The sequence below is a fragment of the Podarcis liolepis genome (genome assembly GCF_965112155.1).
Source record: "Podarcis liolepis genome assembly, chromosome: 6".
NCBI classification, from domain to species: Eukaryota; Metazoa; Chordata; class Lepidosauria; order Squamata; family Lacertidae; genus Podarcis; species Podarcis liolepis.
The window spans coordinates 37,819,304-37,825,245 of NC_139559.1; positions in this window are offsets into that span (position 1 = coordinate 37,819,304).

Below are 5,942 nucleotides of genomic sequence, written 5' to 3' on the forward strand. Positions count from 1 at the left end.
GAAGTGCAGAAGCAGAGGATGTTGTTGTTATAATATCAGGGATTCAGGGCAAATGGGTGGACATGACTAAGTTGCACATGTTTGGGAAGCTGAGCCAACAAACGTGTTGCTGTGAGTTTTCAGATCCTTTTTGGAACTCTTGACAGTCTCGCAGAGTTGTTATCAGTCTCCAAAGTACTTTTATGCCCATAATTAGTAGAATATTTCAAAACTTCATATTCATCATTGGTATTACATGGTGCTGTTTATGCTTTCTGATACCACAGAGTAAGCCATTCTAAGATATGTTAATCCCCACTTTACAGTCGTGGGCCTCCGACTCTGAATGTGTTCTAATACAGATTTGTGAGCCAGATCCGCCCTAATTGTACCATGGTGTCCATGTGACGCCCAGTGCCTGCGCAGCTATGGACCAGTCAAATATTCAAGTTGCCAATAAACTCAGCACTGTGGTGCCAATGACTGAACCACGTTAGGTTCGCTAGCAGCACTGTTGTGTGCCATTTTGTTCTTCCTACACTAGGTGCATGGCTTCCCCATGATGAAACTGAAGCAACTGGTGATACGGGCCCAGAACATACTACCCCAAAGATTGTACATCTAGTCCACCCTCCTGCAATGCTGGAACCTTTTTGATCCCTGCTTTCTCCACCCACAAAGATCTGGGAACAACCTTTGTTGGAAACCCTGGAGTACCACTGTTAAACCACTCAGCTATGGGGCAACTTTGTATGTTTATATGATTCTTCCAAGACATACTGGATCATACAAAAAAAAAAAAAAAAAAACCCTTGTGCTTCTCTCTCTTTCTTTCTAATCTTTTTCAAAGTCAGTGCCAAAAGTGTCTAGCATGACCAGTATGACTAATGAAGGAGCTCTAAATGAAGATGAGAAGGCAGAGTTATGCAGAAAAGAGCCAGCTTGATTCTCAACATTTGGGGTTATTATGGTAATAATAGACAAATAGTCTCTCTCTCTCTCTCTCTCTCTCTCTCTCTCTCTCTCTCTCTCTCTCTCTCTCTCACACACACACACACACACACACCACACACACACACACACACACACCACACACACACACACTGTAGCTTATATGCTGTACAGTGCTTTTTTTCTAAGAAAATGTTTAGGGGCACTGTCTTTTTCCTACTTATATTGAAATACTGCCCCTCAATGAGGTCAAATTTAGATTCACAAAATGTTTAGGGGGATGCGTTCCCCTGTGTACCCCCAGAAAAAAAGCACTGGCTGCGTACATGTTGCTTATAAATGAATTGCTGCCATCCATACCTATGGGAAAAGGAAAGCAAAGTGGACACTGTTGCAGCAAAGGGAGGTGGCAGAAGCAGGAGGTCCATATCAGACACTGGGTGGCCTCAGCCTTCCATGTCAGAGATCCTGTAAAGCAAGTGTGGGGGAGCTTCTTCAACCCAACTGTAACTTTCCAGGGGCCACATGCCAGTGTTGGGTAGAGCAATGGATACCAATTTACCTTTATACAGTAGGCAGTGGTGGACCTACATTTTTGGAGCTCTGAAGCTTGAACTGTTATGGGGGCCTCTTCGCAACCAGTAAGGAGGTCTGGGTAACCACTGTTACCTTCTTCAATGTTGTTGTTTACTACCTTTACAACAGCTGGGCTACTAACTCTTAAACTTTAGGATTGTTGAAATATATACAACAAATTACACACACACACACACACACACACCAAAAAATAAATCTGTTTGAGTTGTGTGACTCAAATTGGGTGTACTAGATCCAATTTTTAAAGGACGTTTAAGCCATTTTTTAATAAGAGAGAGAGAAATTAAATGTAAAATAAAAAGCATCCAAGGTCTCTGTACACTAGGAATTAGTAATGACAATTCAGCACTTATATAACAGGTGTAATCTTAAATTACCTACTGCTTAGATCTATTTCAGAGAATCTTCCTGGATAGTACAGAACAGTAGAGTACATCTCATTACGTGGCGTTCTGGGCATGATGCCATAGTACTTATAGACTAGGCATGACCCCAGTTGGGCTAAGAATCACCTAACAGGACCCTGAACATCTGGGTTTGGAGGAATAACACAATATTAAAACCAATGTTCCACAGGAAACATTGTTGGCAGCAGTTTGATGATGTTGAAGTGTTCTAGTATAATGGGCATCTCTCCCACAGTCTATGCAGACTCTGGAATCTTGACTGCTAGAATCAACTTAAAAAACAATTAGGAAAGGGGGAACTTAGCAACGTATCCTCCCACTCAAAAAATAAGCCACTGAAAAGTTAACCCTGAAGTATCTGTTCTTGGTTAAATCCCCAATGGCATAGCAGCCAAGTAGTAATAGAGTATCAGAGGGAGAGAGAGATGCAAGGCACTGGTAACATTACCAAAAACAAATCAAAGGATGCAAATTTCCATTCAATCATTAGTTGCAAAGTTATTCTTATCTAGGGGGCTGCAGTGATGGTTATAGTTAATGAATACCTGCCAGTTTACTCTGTCTTGGGATCATCTCAATAGCAATAATTGCCAGCTCCTGGTAATTAAAGCCAACTGATTATGAGCCTTGTTATTATGAAACAAAAATTGCATGCAGAAGGTCCCAGTTTCAATCTTTGACATCTACAGGTAGGACTGCCCCCTGCCTGAAATGCTGAACCACTGGCAGTAATGGATTAGGCTCATTATTAGCTTCCTAGCTTCCTATTTTGCTATCAAATGATGTAAGTTCCAGAAGGTCTGAGAAGTGACAATTTGTCAAAGGCTTTTTGAAAGTCGAAGTATGCAGTGCTTATTGGACCACCTCAATTCACAAGCTTGTTGACACTCTTGAAGAACTAGAAGATAAGCGAGACTGGGCTTACCTTTGCAGAAGAAGTGAAGCTTCAGGCAAGACTTGCTCTCTGCTAAGCTCAATAATTTCATATTGAACACTGCTTTCCATCATTAGGAAGTGCAGGCAGGCTTGATTCATCATATAGTCAAGAGGTTATTTAGTGACTGAACTTCCACATGATTAGAGCTGCCATGGAGTCAACTTTTGAATAGCCATCACATGCTGAGCTGTATGATCCCACCTTGTTATACAGACCATGATTGGGACAAAAAAATAAAAATGAAAGTTGGTTTTCCCCTTCCACACCCCCACAGCAGTCTGTTCTGCAACTATTATATTACACAGATTTTGTTTGCTGCAGTGTTTATTTCTCAACTTCCCATTGTTGGTGAGGAAAAGATTTTCCAAAAGAAGCAGCAGTAGTAGTAGCAGCAGCAACCCCCTCCCCACTTCCTAATAGACATTTAAATAGAGCCGGATGTTTAAAAATGCTTATCACCTGCACATCCCGTTGTGCTAAACTGAACTCAGCACTCTGCGGAAGTGGGAGGCAATTGCTCTTACAAACACAGCCAACCTTTTGTGTGGCTTTTCAGTTATATAATGAGTCCTTGTTTTGCAGGGAAATTCTCAGCTTTCCTGTGACTCTCCTCCTTTTCTTGTTCTAACCTTGAGGTCACAGACTCAGACACTTGACCTACATGAGTGAATAAATGAGGAATTAACAGCTGTCATATCTAACACCTGTCTGCTACACCAGTGGTGGGGAGCCCCCGCCCCTGCACACTGCAGAAACCAGCTCTTCTGTTACTTGGCCACATTTTTTAAAACTGCAAATTCAGGATGAATCTAATGAGTTTGTTCAAGTTCATAAATTTAAAGTTCTGTCGTCTAATGAAAGAATGCCCAACTTTGACTCATACCCTGGCAGAGTTTGCAGGTACTGTGTGTGGTTCCCTCGTAGCTCAGTTTTGGATTTCAAGCATGGCTTTTAGTCAATAACTTTGACTTCCAAGTCAAATGAATACTAAATAACTCAGGGCTCTTTCAGACAACCTATTCATAGAACAGCCCCCTTCTCCCCCCAAGACTGTGTTACAGAGCTGCCTAACTAGAGCATGAATGGTTGGGGATAGATCAGGACATACGGTGGTGAGAAGGGTTTCTGCCCATCTTGAAGGCATTAAAATTATGAAGCCATCAAAAGGATGGCAATTCTGCTCTGACAGATGTGCGTCTCTTTTAAACTGACCCTGGCCTAGTGAAATCAGCCTTTGGTATGCAACATGCCAATTTGCTGATGTTTAAATGTGTCATTCCTTTCTAAAGAGGCCATCATAAAAACAAAATTAAGCTTTTGGCCACTTGCCTATACCACATATGGTAAGTCTGTGGCCTTCCAGGTGCTGTTGGATTCAACTTCAATCAATCCCAGCTAGCATGACCACTAGTCAGGAATGATGGGAGTTTTAGTTCAACAACATATCCAGGGCAACTGGTTCTCATACCCCTGATTTGACAGCAACCCTGTATTTTTTTTTAAGGCAACAGGAAAATGCTTAATAAATACTGCAGTGGAGTTAAAATGCTTTCCTCCACTGCCAGCCCACCCCACCCACCCACGCTCAAAATTGCTATGGAAACCTGTGAGTATCTAATGATTTGAATTCAAGATATGGTCCTGTCCACACCAAACGTGGAAAGCACTATCATGCTACTTTGAACACTCATGGCCATAAAAGAATCCTGGGAATTAAAAGTTTGCTGAGAGGTGTTGGGAAACACCGGGATTGATTGGTAAATCACTCTGAGAATGTGAGGGAATAGGGGTCTTCCAGGATCCAGTTCCCAGGATTCCTTTGGAGGAGCCATGAATATTTAAAGTGATATTATACTGCTTTTTAAGAAAACAGCGCAGAAGGGGCCATGAAACAGTAATTGGGGCCAATCCCTGGTAGACACCCGTTTGTATTTTCCAGGATTTTGCCTGTTGCCTTTTCCAATACAGTGTTAAAGTAAAACACATCAAATGAAGACTCTACCATCCCAGGATGAGTACTCCCATCACAGCCTAGAGCACACTTCCAAAACCTATTTCTTTTCCTGTATGTCATCTTACATATTATCTCTTTTTTATTATTGGCACCAAGCTGCACTGCACTGAATCATTCCTCTCCAAGTGCTTCTGTTTACATAAGGGATTAGCACGCCTCCTACTTGGCTGATCTCTCCTGATTTTGGCTTGATGAGCTCTTTCAAACATTCAGAGGAGGCTCATGGCCAAACCCTCTTGGGGCTGCACCATTTCAGAAGGTGAGCGGGGGAGATAATATGTTTCACTGGTCTCCTATGAAAACCCCACACATTGCATTGCAGCCAGTGGTAGCTTTGTGCTGGTAGAAGTGCTTCCACTAGCGCAAGGCCAGGCACCCCACTTTCATCAATATATAGGTAGCCCTCTATACCTTGGGTACCCAGATGGGAGACTACGACTCCCATCACCTGCAGCCAGCTTAGCCAGTATTTAGGAATGAAGGGGGTTTTCTGGGGGCCCAATAACGAAGAACACTGCTCTATACCATATACTATGCAGTTCTGGTGGGAATTCTAGGGAACCCTCAACCCTCTAGGGAAGATTTTCAAGGGGCTTGCATTGCATTGGAGGAATCAGCACATACTTGTGGAAAATTCAGTGTACCTTCTAGCACAGGAATGAAGAAGCTTTTTTCACCCCAAGGGCCATATTTCAGTACAGTGGTACCTCGGGTTACATACGCTTCAGGTTACATATGCTTCAGACTCCACTAACCCAGAAATAGTGCTTCAAGTTAAGAACTTTGCTTCAGGATAAGAACAGAAATCGTGCTCCGGCAGTACGGCAGCAGCAGGAGGCCCCATTAGCTAAAGTGGTGCTTCAGGTTAAGAACAGTTTCAGGTTAAGAACAAACCTCCGGAACAAATTAAGTACTTAACCTGAGGTACCACTGTATTGGACACCTTCCAGGAGGTATATGGAACTGGTGGGCAGGACCAGAAGCAGAGCAATGGATGCTACCATTGCCATGCAAAGTCAGAGGTTTCTACACACACAAACACACACACACACACACA